At 35.6% G+C, this 18232-nt stretch overlaps 1 protein-coding gene across 11 annotated transcripts in view; it reads right to left on the bottom strand.

The window, feature by feature from the left end:
* The window catches only part of PCDH9 (protocadherin 9), a 670991-nt gene that overhangs the window by 612629 nt on the left and 40130 nt on the right, over positions 1–18232 (bottom strand). For 3 of the 11 annotated variants that reach the window (XR_012058678.1, XR_012058679.1, XR_012058685.1), the window contains one exon: positions 1–18232. This exon is cut by the window's left edge; it is cut by the window's right edge. The exons of the other annotated variants lie outside the window; for them this stretch is intronic. The gene's annotated coding sequence lies outside the window, so the exon portion shown is untranslated. 11 annotated transcript variants of the gene reach the window in all.

Genomic DNA, 18232 nt, shown 5'->3' with positions numbered 1-18232 from the left:
TGCTGTGACCTCAGGAAGCTATTTCCCTGTCCTAGGAGACACTGCTGGATCACTGCTGAATAACTCAGCATTCCTGGAGGAATATGTTATTTTTACATAGGCAGTGCATTGACTCTGGAGCTCTTGCGTAAGAAAGGATTCTAACAACAGCTCCAGGCAGAGCCCAGCCCGCCCGGTGCCATGTGCCTCTCAGCAGCCGACACGCAACCTCGCAGTGCGGCACCGAGCAGTGCTGCTGCTGAGCAGCAGAGAGAAGGCACGTGAAGGAAGGTCACAAGGATTAGACCTAGATTTCAGCCAGCAGGAGTCTGCATCAGAAAATAAATTTGGATGTACTTCAGTGCCCTTGACAAAAAGGCTACAGGCCTGAGTGAGGGAGGAAAATAAGGTGCAACTTTGCCTTTGCACCACAATGAGTAGCAGGGGGATGGAAAGTGACAATGCCTTCATTTGTCTGCTGGTGCTCTCTGTGATTGTGCATCGAGAAAAAAGGATCTCCTGTGTCAAGCAGACTGCCACTTTGAGCAGAGAAAATAGCTACCTGGCTCATGACTACTGAAACAGAAAATATTTGTTAAACAAGCCATTAAATTTTAACAGTAAAGTTTTGAATAATTGTTTGGGAAATATATGTGAAAATACTTATGCAAAAACACTTCTGCAAAAACACTTACACGGTAATTATACTTTCCTACCAGAATCCTTTCATGTTTCCCTCTGATTCTGGAAGCTGAGACATGACCTGTCTAGTCACCATCATCATTAGAATAGGTTGACAAAGAAGCAATTTTTCTTGAGTGCTTTTATTAACTTTGGCAAATGGATATTAAATTAACTGCAAGATTTCACAAATGCAGTTACTCTAGCAACTCTAGAACATGAAGGAGAAACAAAATGCATTAAATATAAATAAGTACATGAAGATCATAAGTGTCCATACCTGATCAAAGGGAATGAGCAAATAATAGCAGTTCTTCTACACAGAAAATAACTATTTTCCATAAACCTTACATGTCCTTAAGAAAAAATAAAACTTTTTTTTCTGCTATGCAGAGGAGGATTATTTACTAAAGAAAACAATGACAAGACCACATATGAAAATATATTGTAAACTGTTACCTGCAATTCTTCAGTGAAATGATAAATCAGATTATGTAATCTCAGGTGACAATTCAGATCTATTGCAACTAGCATCCATTCTTATCCAAATACTTCTAATCTTAAATCATCACAAGTATTACTGTCTCCTTCAAGTTCCAGTGAAATTTTTATATTAAACAGCATTCATAAAACAAAGTTACAACTTGCCAACTGAAAATGGTACAACAATGAAATGATCTAATCTTATTTTAAACAGCTTTTGACAATGGCTGCAGTAGTTTACTGTAACTATGCTAGTTGCACTACAGCCTCTTCATGGAGATCTAATTTCTTTTAATTTCTTGTATTACTGATTTTATTAGCAACACTGAACTGAACTGAAAGCTCCCCTATCTTAAATTTACTAGTGATAGTTTTCGCTGTGGAACTTTTACAGTAATTTTCATTAGTACAGATGTAACTAAAGCAACAGAGGTTAATGTCCAAAATATATCTGGAATACTAAAGAATGTCTAGTACTGCTAAAGAACAGCAGCCAAGCTTCAGATTATCTTCTACAGCACATGGACATCCAGAATTAAATCTACTTCTTAGTCCCACCTTGACACAGGCAGACTCTGTTGACATGACAAGAATTTGCTTAAAAAACCAAAAAGTGTTTGCAGCAACAAAAGCCCTTGCGTAGACAGACAGATGAGGGAACAGATCATTGGCAATGCATCCTACCACTGAAGGAGACCTTGTAATGCGTGTGTAGGCGGAGAGAATGTTGAGATGGGAGTGTGTTGGATGAGAAGCTTTGATGGGAAGAGAGAAACCAAACCAGAATTTGAAATATTCTTTCTAAAACTGACATACAAAACAGCTGAGAAATTTAACTATCAAAAAGAACCATGATAAAAAGGTGACAATGTCTGCTTCCTGCTGGATTAACTGCAAGGGTTTCCAGTGTGGTGGCCCTGTACTTCACGCTTGTCCTTTTCCTTGGTAGTTAGGCTTGGGTTTCTTTTTCACAGATATAGCATCAAGTAGCAGGTGTCCTCCAAAATTACCCAGTTTTGTAAGATTATATCTTTGCTTCTGGGTTCTAGGAATTATGTCACATATAACCACAACTTCAGCAGAGTTCAAAGCTTTTCTCTATGCACGTTACTGAGACACCTGCCCTAATGAACACAAATAAAGTGGAGGGGGGGGAATGGGGGGGGGGTGTTTAATGAGCTTATTTGGTAAGCAACTAAATAGGCTTAAGGAGGCATGTGTCTGTTTTCTACTACTTGTACAGAATTCTTAGGTCCTCTCTGCCAAGTCACTTAATCCAGCATATTTGCCAGCTCAGAGGAAAGGGCAATAACATCCTAATTCACAGAAGACAGCAATGTTAAATAAATTCAAACTATCACGCTGAGGTAGTTCAGTGATAAGGGCAACAACAGCTTCCAACCACACTTCTGATGCCTCCCCAGATGACATATCTGCTCCTCATCACCACATAGTGGCTCAGCCTCTGGACAGTCTTTCCTTGAGGGACAGATCCAGGTGATACAATCTCTTTCTTAAAAAGCAGTAAGCTGGACCTAAGTCCAATGCTGCATAGGAAATTACCTTGTTCTGAGTTTAATTTTAAAAGCACCAAAACAATTAAATATGAAAATTCTAATTTGCCCGAGCAAATCTTTTTTACTTGAGGCAGGAAAAAATAAAATGTGTAAAAATAGGGATTTGTCCTTGGAGATACTTAGAAATACATTCTTTCCATGTGTATTAAACTCTTCTTCAGCTGCAAGTACTTATTCATAGACACTCTCAGACTGCTTAGAGCAATTTGTTTTTAGAAAAAGACAACTTTAGATAATAAATCTGTATACATCAGTTCTAAACTGGCAGCACTCATAAAAAACATTCATTTAAAAATAATTTTCTTCCTCATGATAATTTTTTTTTCATAGCAAATAAGTAATTTTAATTTGATTTTTCATCTGATATGATATACAAATGTATGTAATGCAATTTGTTTTGCAGCAGTTCGCATTACCTACATTAACAAACAGAAAAACAGTTCCTGAAATTTATACCATTAAATGGAGAAGAAACAAGGTCTGTGAACATCTTGGGACACAATTCGGTCCACTTAAAAACATTTCAAAAGCTCTTTGTGGTTCACCTCATAAAGCTTCTGGTCCTCAAGGCTCCTGCTTCAGATGTCTCCAAGTGAGATGCATGATGCATGCTCAGAAAGATACATGACTGTGTAAAGGGCTTCATTTTACAGCACCTGCACAAGAAGATTTTAACATAGTGTGGAGTCTTTTGGCAGTGCTGCAGTAAACTCTACATTCACTATCTAACTATTGGTATTCACCATTCAACTACTGCATAATGTTATGACAAAATGTTTATCTTACTAGTTGGGGTAAAAACCCTTAATCTCATTGACTTTGCTTTCCTGATTTAGGATAGATAGTGCTTTGGAGGTGCCTCTGTCCATTGACTGCAAAATGAATCAATGATCACTGTGGTATAATTAGTGTGGGAGCTCCATTAATTGAAAAAGTTCCACACCAGCATCTATCAAGGTACAATGCATATCCCAAAGTACAATGAAAAAGTCATCACATGGCTTTCCCCATCTCACATATTCACAGTTGCCCCCTTGCCCCAACAACTGTCACTGTGCCACTCCAGCAGTCCTATAAATGTAAAGTCCTACTTATGCAAATGATAATTGATATTTGGTCTGATGTTTTAATCACATTCCTTGCCTTATACTACTTTTAAAGCTTGTTTCTTCTGTATTATTTACTTTGCCATAAAATTTATTTTTTTTTAATGTTCAAGAAAATACATTACCGGCCTTCCACCATTCCATCATTTTTCTTTCATATTGAGAGTTTTACCTCTGTCTCTGTTAAGCCTGTGAGCCCAGCTTCTGTATGCTATTCACTTTCAAACAAATATCTCTATTGTATGAAGCTTCGTGAAATGTCTTCTAGTTGCCCTCTTTCTTTATTTTTAAATTTTTATTCTCCAATTTTCACTTATAAGTGTCCTCTACTATAAAACAACTCCTGAGTTTCTCTATGGTCTTTTTTTCTTTTTCTTTCTTCTTTTTCTTTTTCTTTTTCTTTTTCTTTTTCTTTTTCTTTTTCTTTTTCTTTTTCTTTTTCTTTTTCTTTTTCTTTTTCTTTTTCTTTTTCTTTTTCTTTCTTCTTTTTCTTTTTCTTTTTCTTTTTCTTTTTCTTTTTCTTTTTCTTTTTCTTTTTCTTTTTCTTTTTCTTTTTCTTTTTCTTTTTCTTTTTCTTTTTCTTTTTCTTTTTCTTTTTCTTTCTATTTTTCTTTTTTCTTTTTTCTTTTTTCTTTTTTTTTTCCTGTTTTCCAGCATCCCTTTGGTTTTATACAGAATTGAATTCTATTTTATATGTAAGTACTGGGGGCAGGACAAATCTTTTTGAACTCTGTGTAGAATCCAACGAATTAATTGTTTCTAGGTGTTACACAGTGAAAAAAACAGAGAATAGAAACAACAACTGGAAAAATTAGCATTCTTTTCTGATTTCCATGTCTTTCCTTGAATATGGAAAGCATGCTGTTCTTTTTCTAAATTTTCCTAGTCTTCCCACTTTACTATAATTTAGCACTGGAGAGATTTATGAATTGTTTTCGATAGGTACATAAATTTACTACATTACACATTAAAAAAAAAAAAAAAGGTGTCCAGCTTTGTCAAATATAATTGCATAAAAGCATGCTAATTTTGGTTCTTGCACTGGTGTCTCAGCAGAATGTTCTTCTTGTTCACTGTTAGAACAATAAATACAGAACAAGGATTTTAATGGTATTCTCTTTTATAGCAATCTGATGGGGTGAAGTAATTGCTTTTGGTACTTACAATATCTGTAGCTAGATGAATTTACAAGGAAAGCACTTTAGCCTTAGAGCAAAATTATGAATATGTATCAGGCTTCTGCATTACATTTAGTGTCTCCAGTACACAAAAATCAACTTTGGCATTACAAGAAGCGAGAATAATCAACAAACCATCTCCTGAAGTAGAAAACTATTATTTAAAGTGACAGTTTCACCCCTCTTTTCCTCTAAATGAGGGACAAGGATCTAAACCAATAATCTATCCCTTTTCACCTCTCTTTGTAACCTGTTCACAAGGAGACTGCCATTAGGCATAGCACTGCTGACACCAACATTTTTATACGATACTTCTGATGACATCTATTAATGCACCATCAAGAGGAGACTTACAATACTAAACATGCATTAAGCCACTACTATTTTCTAGCTGTCTGGAATTTCTCTAATACAGTCAAGAGAACTGGCAGAAATCCTAGTTTGCCATCACATACAAACCAAAAGAATTTCCATTCACCTAAAGCAGCAAGAAATTGGGTTTTCTTATGCTAATCAGGAGATAAAAATTCTCTTTAAAACAAATTAATCTTCAGATTAATAAGTGGTTTAAGATCATACATCCAGAGATAAGACTACTGAAACGGAAATAACTGGATGAATGTACAGAAAACTGATAATAAACCTTCAAATGAAAAAAAAAACCCAAACCAACACCAAAAACCACTGAAAGGACTGCAAACTCCTAACCTAAATATGATGGTTTCTTACGGTGCATATCACTGACTGTCTGACAAAGCAAGTCTTTTGCACATTAGTTACAAGCCATGACAGAAATTTTATTCCCCCATTTTATTCCCCCCGCATAATTTATATGGGATATATGACTTGGGAATAATTTCAATACATACATAATGTCTCTGCTTAACTTCCAGATGATATCACTTTTTGGCACTGTTCTAATATAGTAAAACAGATTCAGAAATCTGATATAAAATGCTTATAAGCAAAGGAAAGGAAACAAAGAACAGGAAGAAGGAGAGACAGATGAAAAGAATTGCATGTACATTTTGAAAAAACATACAATGGAAGCTAATGAATACACAGAGAACCATGGAACAGGCATTCTAAAGCATATCAAAGCTATGTTCTTGCGCAGTGTGCTCAGAAAGAGTACTATATTCAAATGGTGTGCCAAAAATACTAAGCATAATGAGGCAGCCAGATCTTGTCAAAATCTATTGCTAAAAAACTAAGCTTGTCATTTTCTAAATACCGCTATTTTTTGTATGGGTTATTTCTTTATTTTGTTTTGAATTTTCCAAAGTTCAGGCAAAGTTTGTTTCCACATATAAGACTCATAATTTGTGTTTGTATCTGGAAGCAGACCCTAAATAGGAAAATTAAAAGATATATTTTCACATGCACCTAAATACTGTTCATAAAATCCTGTCTGTGTTTGATTTTCTTTTGAAAAAACAAGAACTTAGATTGTTGCTGGGAAATTAATCCTTGTTTTCACTCCTTGTTCTGGGCCCTCAAACAGAAACTTAACTTTTGAAAGGTTAATTTTTACTATAATTGCTATAAAGAGGCTGCTGTTTATGAGAGCTTTGTTTCCTACTCAGACAATGGGTTTTATCAGCGAGCTGTGTCCAGCTATTGAAATGTTCATGTCAATGTCAAGTTGAAATACCATCCTCCTCATGCCAAGTGAATGTAAAAGAATGTTAAGGCACTTATTGGAGCTAAGTCTTACTTTTCTCCCTTTTACAAGTTGTTCCTGAGCCAGCTTCACATTTGATACATGCCAAAAAACACGTGGTGGTTTTGCTGCCGTATAAGGAAAAGCACAGCAAGCAACCATTTCTAATTCCTGTTAGAAGAAAAAAATGTGTGGAGAAGGATCTTTTAGATCTTTCATAGCCACTAGTAGTCACAGAACAGCCTCTATGCTCTTCTCTTTCAGATTTTAAAAAGTCATCTTTGTTGTAATCATGTTCCCTCCTTTCTGGGCTGCATAGGGACAGAGAGAACCTGAGCATTTTAAAAGTCAATCTTTCCCCCTTAAGAAGGGCGTATCTTACAGTGACAGTCCAGAACAGTAGTTGCAACCTGTCATCTATCACGCTGCAACGGCATGTCACCACTGGGTCCACTGTTTTGGAACCAGCCATTGTTTCTGTACTGACTTTGGAGGGTTAGGCTTCTGGGGAGAAGACTGGAAGATGAGTGTCCTTTGGAGAGTTCTAGAAACTCTAATTTACTAGGCATAAGATCACTGCAAGGGCATCACTTCCAGGTGCTAGTATTGGCAGATATTGCAATATTGGCAGGTCATATTGCAGCATTTTTTAATTCACCAGAGCCAACCTATGTCATCTTATTAAATCAGTCTAAAGAATGATAAATTACCTTCCTCCATACTGAACTGGATCCAGGAAAGAGCAGACTACAAGAAACTATCACTTTGAAAATAAAAATCCATCCAAGATACATTTTCAGGGTGATGCCAACTAAGAGGTACTACATTTTCTGGAGAATGTCTGAGAGCGACAGCAGGAGTTGAACAGCTACTGCTTTTCATCAAGAGCTCAAGCCACTAAATTCTTCATGCTAATGAGTTATGGGGTGGGCTAATGAGTTGGCTAGATGCAGGCATGACAGTAGGAATGATGCTATGAGCTGTTTTCTTTTATAAGTTGTACAAGATAGAACTGGCTAGGACTTTTTAAACTGATTGACATCAGAAAGTTGCAGAGTTCTAGTGAGAATCGTTTGAAAAACTAATGTTTTTCCTGTCATCAAAACCCAAAACCTGTATTTTAAACTAGTTTTAAAGAAAGAAGGGGAAAAAACCACCTAAAACCAAAGAGGATGAAAGTTCCATTTTTCATAAGTAATCAAGAACCTTATTACACCAGTGGTCAGCAATGCCTACAGAGAAAACATCCTGTTATCCAGAATCTTTGGTATTTATTACACAGAGAAGAAAGGAAATAATTTAGTTAATCTCAAATTTTCCAAACATCTGTTTACAAGGACAGTAATGCCCAGGAGCAAAGCAGTCAGAATGGAGAGGCTAACAACTTGTGTTCTGGATGGGATGCTTAGACCTGCCATCCTTCTCACTGATGCATCCCTGAAAAGATCAGGAGAAAAGACTGGTGCCATTCACATGCTCTGGACAAAACATGAAGCATTGAACACACATATATTTTTAACTTAGTTGCCATTAAATATAAGGAATTTCATCCACCCTTGAGGGAAAGCAACCTTGCAAAGCTTAGATAAATTTGGACTGAGCTGTAAAACTATTTTTCACAGTATACATTTTAAAAATTGAAATGGTTTTCTTAAATGAAGGAAGGTTTATTTTTTCAATCTGAACAGTTCAACTCAAGAACTGTTCAACTATGGTGAAGCAGATTAATTACACTTCTTTTTCTTTTTTTTTTCTTTAGAAAAAGTATTTTCTGGTGTAAAAAATCCCAAACAAATGCAAGATAAATCTATGTGGAATAAAAAAGGGCAGAGCAAACAACTTACATGCAATTCAGATAATAAAGACTTGCTCTACTAAACTGAATAAATAAAGCAATCAGGTTTAAGAAAGAAAACTTTCTTCCCAATTACATAGATAATTTTCACCCCTAGAGAACTCATTAGTCCCAGACTGTATTGCATTCCTGTCATCAGCCAACACCACTTTTCAGTAAAGAGTTTTCACATGTTTAAAATATACATACAACTGTATTCTTCTGAAAGTGTGTCAGGTATTTTTAAGATGACAGTTTATGTAGTATTTTCTTTTCACATAGCTAATTTCCATTCATCCTTACAGTGTAGCTACAAAATTTAATTTTATCAGAAATGTATATATAGATTAAAAAATACATTAAGTGTACACATTGACACAAATAGCTCACCTTTGGGCATTAGTGTAAATTATGAGCATCAGAAGAAGTAAAAGATGCTCCAGGGGCAAATGACATGACTGGAAACATGCAAAGTGTGTTCTACTGTGGCTGGTACATACCCAGCTCAGGCTTCCAGATCACTCCTTCATATAAGGCTCTGTGTATGAATGACAGTGCAGAGTTGGTGGTCTAATGGCAGAAGAACTCATTCCAATATCATTTAAGAGAAGAGTGGCTATTTCACAGCAATCTGACTCTCTAGGGATCTACAGATTGCTGTGTACATGGGACGCTCTACTGGAAGTAATGAGGAAAGAAGAGATGCTGTGGTCATGACACTGCATGTACTAACTGTGACCTGTGTGTCTTTTAGTTTAAAGTTTAGCTTTCAGGCGAACAGTGAATGTCAGATTACTATGTGAATTTTTGATCATCACTCCTTTTCTCCAGGGATCCAACTTCCCCCGAGGACCTCATAAAAATATTTGCCCTGTCTCAACCTTTCATTTTGTTCCTCAAAGGTCCATTGAAAAGGTATCTGTATCACAGCTGCAGTCCAATGTCAGCCAAAAACAAAGTACAAAAAGTTCTGCTGAGCTGTAACTCACTGCACTAAACTGAACAAAAGCGCCCTTCCTGAAGAATAGCAAAGGCTCTACTTCTGACAAAAGCATGCTTTCTTTCCCAGCTCTTTAGGATTCAGCATCATGACTTCAGGGATAGCTGTAGATGTGCAGAGGTTATGTGGAGATTTCTGAGATCTGAGATTCGATTCCCATTATATTTCATAAATCACTGTGCTACCAGTCTATGATACTTTTATTTCCAGGTACAGAAATCAGCCTGCTGAGATGAACCTTTCAGTCATCTTTGGAACTGGCATGTTGCTCTGGAGTTGTGCTCATCAAGTGCACTGCCACTTTCCTTAGTGATCCATAAATTAATTCCAGGTATTATGTAGATGCAATTTTACATATGGTTTTACAATTGATGTCATTTGATATAGCCTCTGCAAACACTGCATGTCCATTCCTGACAAATGCTGGTGCTGCATTTCTAGCTAAAATCTAAGCAAGGTTTAAATGTCTTCTGAGCTCCTTCCTTGATTTCTTTGTAGTAAACATAGTGGGAAGAATATCCTACAATTTTCAAGACCGTTTAGTGCTATGGTTAGGAAGAATTCTTTTGCTTCAGTTTAAACACTGGGCATATCCCTTACTGTAATGTTGATTCATGTATATGGACTTCTCTTTTCAGATGCTTAAGTAATAGAAAGTAAAATCATTTGAAAAACTTGTTATTTTAAACTTGTGTCAAGAGGCTAAACTATACTAACTGCAAATTTTAATCACAGAATATATTTGCATTTGTCTGACTTTAAGAGGTACATGAAGTATAGAGCCTATTTGAAAGAACAGGTCATAAAAATGGATCATAAGAAATTGAGTGTTTTCCAAATGTAGCAAGGAGGCTCATGTTTTTCATAAAATTATTTGGAGGAAACAATATTGAGCACTCATACTAGAAAATAAATGTGCAATGTAGAAATAGAATTCGGGTGTAAAGATAAATGTGGTACAAATTAAAGATTATTTTTTGAGTTAAACAAATCTCTCTTAGCCTCATCTCATAAATAACCACATATTTACTCTATCTAACAACCAATTTTCATTCTCATCATAACAATTTCAAAGTTAAAAAATGCACTTCAAAATTTACAGCACAAAAGACAGAGGAGTTATTCTTCAAACCCATTAGTGGGGAATCAGACTTAAACTAGCTCACATTTAGCATGTATTATATTTTTCCCCACTGAGTTTATAGCATTAGATCCATTTATTTTCTTAACTGCACATGGTCTCTTGAAGTGTCCTGCAAGTACTTCAATCACAATAAAAAAAAAAAAAAAAAAAAAAAAAAAAAAAAGGCCAAGGAAAGAATTTATGTATGTAACTTAAGTTCCTCATATATGACTTTTTTTTATATCTGAAGCACTACCAGGAGAAAACACTATCCATTCTTTATTGTGTGAAAAGGCCAGCAAAGTGTGATTACATCTGGTAGATAGCTAGCACCAACCCAGACACCGAACCTCTGGAGGCAGGATGTGTCCCCAGAGTTCCCAGAGTTCCCAGCTTTCAATAAACATCAAGACACTTTATGAGATATTTAAATTTGTGCTCACTGGGCTTTCCGCTAGAAATGCTGATATAATGCTAGATGCATTAAACAATTTGTCATACTCACATAAAAGGTTGGGCATTTTATTTGCCATCCTATTATTGAGTTTTCAGCTTGAAAATTACAGGACTTGTATAAGCACAGTTACACTGTTTTGAAGAAGGAAATGTTGTTTAAAATACTCTAGGCAAGTTATTGCTATGAAGTAGTAGACATAAAAAGCAACAAACAAATAAAACCCTTTAAACCATACCAAACATGAAAGAAAACAAAATGTTAGAATTAAACTGTCATTGGACAACTGCTTTTAAAGTTCACTGTCGTCATTAAATTGCCTTTGAATTTAATGATCATAATTGCCAAAATAACTTTATCTATTAAGATTTATGGTTGCATTCTACAAATAAGCTGATCTAACCATGTCATATCAAATATGTATGCAGCAAAGATTGACAAAAACACATACAATGATTTTCTCCATCTTGAAATTAGAGTTAGCTCAAATGTTCTGATCGTAGGAAAGTTACAAAGAATTTATGGAAGGGCAATACCTAATTAGTACCTGAAGTTGTACTGGGCTGCTGATTCTAATTAATAACACTTTCGAAGTGTGTTCAAAGGCATTTAAGTAAAATGAAAGCCTTCAGAAATGCATCGAAGCATTTAATGCCTAGATACTGAAGTGATAAGCCTGCTGTAAAAGCCTAAAATAGGTTAGACAGATTAGACTGGCAGAGAAAAACCATAGGCAAATAAAAGATATAGGTATGAAAGAGACAAATATTCTTGAAAAAAAAATAAACACAGAGAGACAAACAAGTGATTTTTTTCTTGAAGAAAAGGTTCTGCTTGTTTATAAAAACACTGGTTTTAGTAGCATAGTTTTAAACATCATGCATGCTATAAAGAAAAACATTTCCAGATAACACAGCTGCTCTAGATAACAGACAGCTTTTTAAAAACAAAGAACCCAACCTTTAAACTTTTTTTGTGTAAAAGCAATTAACATTCCCTGAGAGACACTCCATGACATACATGTGTTAGAGTGAACCAGTTCCTTCTCTGATCAAATATATTAAATTCAACTAATCAGATCCTGCAAGGAATATTAGTCTGCCACAGCATTAATATGCGTAGTTGGTGGAGCAAAATAAGGAATCGTAGGTCATCTGGTACTGTTAAAAATGACAAATTACTTTTGACACTGTTTCTTTACAACTATATACAGAGCTCATGTGTAATATTTCAGTTGCAGAAAACAAGACTTGGTTGAGATGATCCCCACCCTGAACATGGTTCCTGTCTATGAGCTGATCTCTGTGTAGAACTTCACACACTTACATAAATTAGCATATGAGAGAAAAAAGTACCGATCTATTCTACACATAATGTTTGGTAATCCAAACAAACAAAAGGCCAAGCTGCAGCTGAAGTATCTGTGAGATTACATGCAGGGCTTTCCCTCTTCTTTGCACACCCAGGGCAGTAATCAGAGTATAGCTGAGGAGTAAAGTGATTGCTGTGTATTTATGCTGCTGTGTGTCCAGGAGGGATGATAAGAGTCCACTGAAGTTGCTGAGTGACTAAGTAAAGGTGAATTATACCTTTCAGAAGACTGACACAGTTTGTGCCACCCAGCCTCCTGGGATGTCCATTCAAAGGTGTGCTACTCCCAAGAAACTGAAGCACATGATCCAAAGCCTGCATGCTGACAATTACTTCAAAATATGCATTGGCCATCAGTATTGAAGGAAGTGAAGCTACAGAAGAACTCTCTTTTTTTTTGGCATTTTCAGAATAGCTTGACTACTAATAAAGAAACACCTCTAAGGGGACACTGCTGAAGTAGAGTATGACTGCAACCAAGATGCAATGAGCCTGCACTGCCTATGCTGAGCAGAAATTTCACCAGCTGCCCACTGGGCCACAGATCTGGCCTGTTTTAACACTTCACCAAATTCCCCAGGGCCAGCCAGCTGATGAGCTCAACTTCAGCTAAAGAAAATCCAGTGGAGCTAGAGAGAGGTGGAAAATCTCTGACTCTGCAAGGCAGAAAGACAGAGACAGAGGTTAAGAAAGTTCCCCGTCAGACAAAAAAATCCACCCTTTTAACATTTTTGTACCTCCTTAATTGCAGTTCCTCCTGCATAAACTTCAGGCAGGCTGGGTCAGTGTAAACATCCTTCCCTCCCCTCTGCTGCAATGGGCCTCTCACTTATCCCCCACCGGCAGCTGTGGCTCAGGAGGCAAACAGTGCTCATGCTGTTCTGTGAACAATGACAGACAAATAAAAGAACAAGCAAGCTTGGGAGATTTAAAATCTAGAGCTGAGGGATTTCTCCGAGTTTCACCGTGTCTCTGCGATCCTCCCCCTAAATGTGAGAGCTGTTTTCTTCAATAAATGAAGCTCGTAATAAACATCTCTCCTTCTGTGTCTCCAGAGCCCTTAGGGAGCTCTGCAACAGCAGAGCATAGAAATTTGCAGAAAGGTGTCCTCTGATGGATTTGACTTACACAGTATCAGTTGGTATAAACTGCCAAGAAACGGGAAATGGGATGTCTCAAGACACCCATGGACTCCATCATTAAAAATCATTGTATCAAATGCATTATTTGAGCTTTGTTTCAAAGAAGTGTTTGATTCCATCAAACTATTTTTGAAGCATAAAGGTTTATTTATAAGGACTTTTTGCCTTTCATACCTTCCTTGTACACTCAATTCACAGATTCTCAGGTTAAGGGCACAAAAAGAACTTGTGCATTTTTTAGGCAATTTAGATTTCAAAATGTATTTTCTTACAGAATACTGTCATTGAAATACATTAAGTTGAAAATACAATGAATATGTTTCTAAAGTTGAAAAAGGCAAGACCAGGTCTTGTAACTAGACCTCACATCTGCAGAGTCAGAATAAGTATGATAGAGGACAGATTCAAAGTGTCTTGTCTCAGCAGGGTATTATAATGGTACATATTGTACATGCAGAACCTTAGAAATTCTCATAAATGTACTTACAAGAATTGAGAAGTAAGTGCTTTGTAATCTTTAATCAGCCCAACATTCAAAGCCTACTGAAATTAGAGCAGATCTTTTCAGCAGGCTTAAGGTCAGGTATTTTACATATATTTAAAAATAAACTCAGCAAAGTCATTGCTGGACCAATTTTTGTCCTTCCCCCTCATAAGGACTTATCTGCCCAGCTATTCTAAGAGTCAGGCAAGTCTCCTTTAACAATAAATATCAAGTTTTTACCATTACAGAATTAGTCCTCAGTTAAAAGTCAGTTGAATTTCTGTTTTATCTTAAGCACCATCAGCAAAATTATTTATCTGAACTGCAGAATTTTTATTAGTAAGATAAATGTAAAAGTCAGAAACACGGATTTTCAGATACTGTATTCACCGAGCTGGCAATTAGAAAAGCCATCTTTGACTTTCTACTGGCACTGACAGCAAAGTCCTTAAGAAGAGTTACATGAATTTACAGGCTTTTCACAGTAATTTTTTTCTGATCAAAATTACCAACAATCTTAACTCTCTAAAATATCTTGTGTGCAACTTGGGGTGATGGAAATTAAAATAAATATCAAGAAAGACGTAAAATATCCCAAACATAGTAATTCTAATGCTTATTTTAAAAGATATTTTAGCTCTTTGATGCTTATCAGCTCAGCACTCGAAAAGGTTGGTGATTCCAGTACAGTTAGTAATAACTATCTGATTGCATTGTGTAATTGGAATTGGACATGGATCCAACACACTCTGGGAAGAATCTGAATGCCATTTGGATGATCTAGATAAATGTGTTACACCACTATGCCAGCTCCCACAACAATAATACACAAAATCGCTATTATATCTCTATTATTATCTATGGGAATAAGATATCTTCAAAATAAAAACAACAAAAAAGGGGTTTAAAGTCTTCAGTATTTAGAAGACTGAGACTGAGACAATGCCTACAAAACAAAAACTGCAAAATCATTGATATGAGCTAGAATTTTACGGGAGCAGATCAAACAAAATAAAGTAACACTTTCCTGAAAAAAGGTAGGCAAATTACTTCCCTGAACAGATAAAATGTAAGGCACACCAAACACATTATCTCACTTAAATTATATGCATTCACACACCCACACATAGATTTTAAAAGCATGTTCTATACAATGTTATTATACATAAGGGCATATAAGAAAAAAGTAAAATAGGGATTACTAATTTCCTTTGTGCTTAGTCACTTTGTCAGTTATTCCATAACTGTAAAACCCTGCAAATAAATGGTTTCTTACAAGAATGTAAAGAATAAAAACACTAAAAATAAAAAAAATAAAATAAAAAAATCCTCAAAGTGAAAATAAATAAAAATACCAAGATTAGGTAATACCCCACAAAACAAACTTCTTAGTGGTTTTTATTCTATTTACTAAATATTAAAGAAGTAATTAAACTATACAAAACATTGCATATAGTAATCCTTTGCTATGTAGTTCATGCACAACAAGGCCAGTGACTCATAGAAGAACTGAAAGCATCTTTGGTAGGATTTTAGCCTCAGAATCCTGTAACAATTCATTGTGCATCATAAGAATGTGAAAGGACAAAAAAAGCAAAATTTACCCTAGTACAGTTTATTAACTCAGCAGATTTTTCACTGATGGAAAAAGTGAGCCTTAAATCTTGCATTATTATTGATTATATTATCATCTTATACTTAGTATCACTTCCTTTAGCACTGACAATTTGTGGTTAATATCACAAACAAGCAAGAACTGTACTGCTCTAATTGTCCACTAAAGGGCAACTCTGAACTGCTGGTAGATTTTTACCCTCTATACATGTTTATGCTTGAGTCAGGCCTTTGGGCAGTACAGGAGGTCAGGTAAAGATAAATGTTGGTTTCTCCAATGTCAGTAACTTATAAGCAATCCACTTGGCTTTAATCTCTCCCTGAGCCTTTGGAGGATATAGGAGGTGATGAGAAACAAGTTCTTGATCCCCTCTTCTTGACCTCAGCCCCCTGCCCAGCACTTATGAGGCAGCTGGAATCTGTGTCACTGCCGTGGGCTTTTCACCAGCCCAGGATGAACGGATGCCTCTTTTCTGTTGATTGCTCCTGCTTCTGCCCTTCTCCTGTACCCAGCACACCCCTAAGGACACCAGTGCCACATTTTGAGTTGGAGGGAATTGGTTGAGATTCTTTGGCTTTTTGTGAATAACATTTAAATTACCACAGCTGTTAACAGAGTGATGTACCCCATGTATATTTATTATTACCATTGAAAAAATGACACATTATATTAGAGTGAGACTAGATTTTGTCTCTCTTGGAACGACTATCACTTTTTTCCTTTTGGTTCTAATTTTGCTTTCCACTCCAAAAATTTTTAGAAACTTTTGTGTTTCAAGGACAATTTTCTCTGATCTCCAATTGATTTATAGCACTCTTGACATTCGTTTGATACAATACAGACTGAGGAGAGCTTTTTGTTTGAAAATCTCTACTGGCTGCATCTTCCTACAGTTTTGTTTACCATCTAACATAATCAAAATTCTGTCTCTGGTTTCCTGAGTTACTTCTCAATTGGGGATTTGATCTTGAAACACATATACAACTTTCTTTAATTTGCTAAAAGGCACTGTCTGTAGAGTTGGCGTCAGTGCTGTAAAATGTTCTGCAAATGCAGAGAGCAAGGCACATGGGAGCTGGCTGTGACAGTACACTTTTGAAGTTATTGTTGATATAAACATTGTCTGTAATCAAAACATTAAATCAGATAGTAAAAATAATGAGTGTCTCTTCTATTGACAAATAATAATTAAACTGAATATTTTTTCTATGACATTTTAGCATATATTCTCCTGAAAATCTGAAATGATAGATAATTTCACTTTTGCTGCCTTTTTTTTTATAAGAAAGCTTCTTCACTCCTTGCATCTCTTTCTACAATCCTTATCATCCCTCTTTTCTTATAATACTCAAAAATGTCATCGCAGGATAACCTTTTGCTTGCCCTTTTTAGCAGATAAATATCCTCTAAAGAAATCAAACTTATATTTTCCAATTTCCCACTTTGAAATAATCAAGAGCAAAAAATATACAAAGAAATAGTCTTATAATTCTTGTTCTTGAGCTCAAACCATCAAATTATCATTTGACCCATTTTAATAATTCAAAACTATATTTTCTTCTTTTAATCTTAAAAATGTCAATTAAACACTATCAGTTGTAATGATAGTCTAATGCCTTTGAAGAAAATTATTCATTTAGAAATGCAGACCCACTTTTATGCATTTATTAATGATATCCTTTAAAAATTAATAAACAAAGGAGTAGATTTAATACTTCTAAATACTAAAAGTGAAAAGTGTATCAGGGTATCAGTGTCACTGAGAAAATCTGCAAATAGATCTGGATCAGGCCTATAAGGTCAGACCAAATGTGTCTGGTCCTGCTTCATTCCTTATTTTAATGTCTGAAAGACATGGAAAATTGCTGTTTAAAGTACTGCCTTTACAAATGGTAGAAGTCAGGGGTTACTTGGGACAACTGACCACTGCTGGCTCACTGTACTAAATATAGATTTCTAAAAACACGCTAGGGAAAAAAAAAGAGATGGAGGGAGCAGAAAGGTTAAAAGTAGCAAAATTTTGATTTAGAAATAAAAATAATTTAGACAAAATAAGGAAGTCATCTACATATTTAAAAACTAGGTTATAGAAGGCACAAAGGAAACCATATAGAAATCATTATTTGTCTCATTATTGTGTCTCTTCCTATCTCCTCCACTCCAATTGACTTCAAGGCTTTTTTTTCTTTCCACCACCTCTGCAATGGGATTCTTGAACTGCAGTATTTGCCATAGGCTTGATTCATATAAATCATGACATGAACCAACTCTCTGATATTTCTAGCTGATACAAATGAAATTAGTTTCTTCCAAAGCCATTGAAACTTCTCTGAGTATTTCCCTGTCTTTTCTCTGGATCTGGCCAAATGTAACAAGTACTTGCTAGATGACTACTGTTTCTTGGCAACTGTAGATTATTAAATAAAATAAATAAATAAATAGCTATAGGTTTACTTTCTGTTGAGTGTAGTTCAGAACTTTCCTGACAAAAAAAATTATAATTTTGAACATAGCTTCCTAGTGGGGAAGACTGGAGAAGCAA

Source organism: Taeniopygia guttata, chromosome 1, assembly GCF_048771995.1.
Source record: "Taeniopygia guttata chromosome 1, bTaeGut7.mat, whole genome shotgun sequence".
In the NCBI taxonomy this organism is placed as follows: Eukaryota; Metazoa; Chordata; class Aves; order Passeriformes; family Estrildidae; genus Taeniopygia; species Taeniopygia guttata.
Note: the sequence above shows the minus strand (reverse complement) of the source record. Positions and strands in the feature narration are given on the sequence as shown.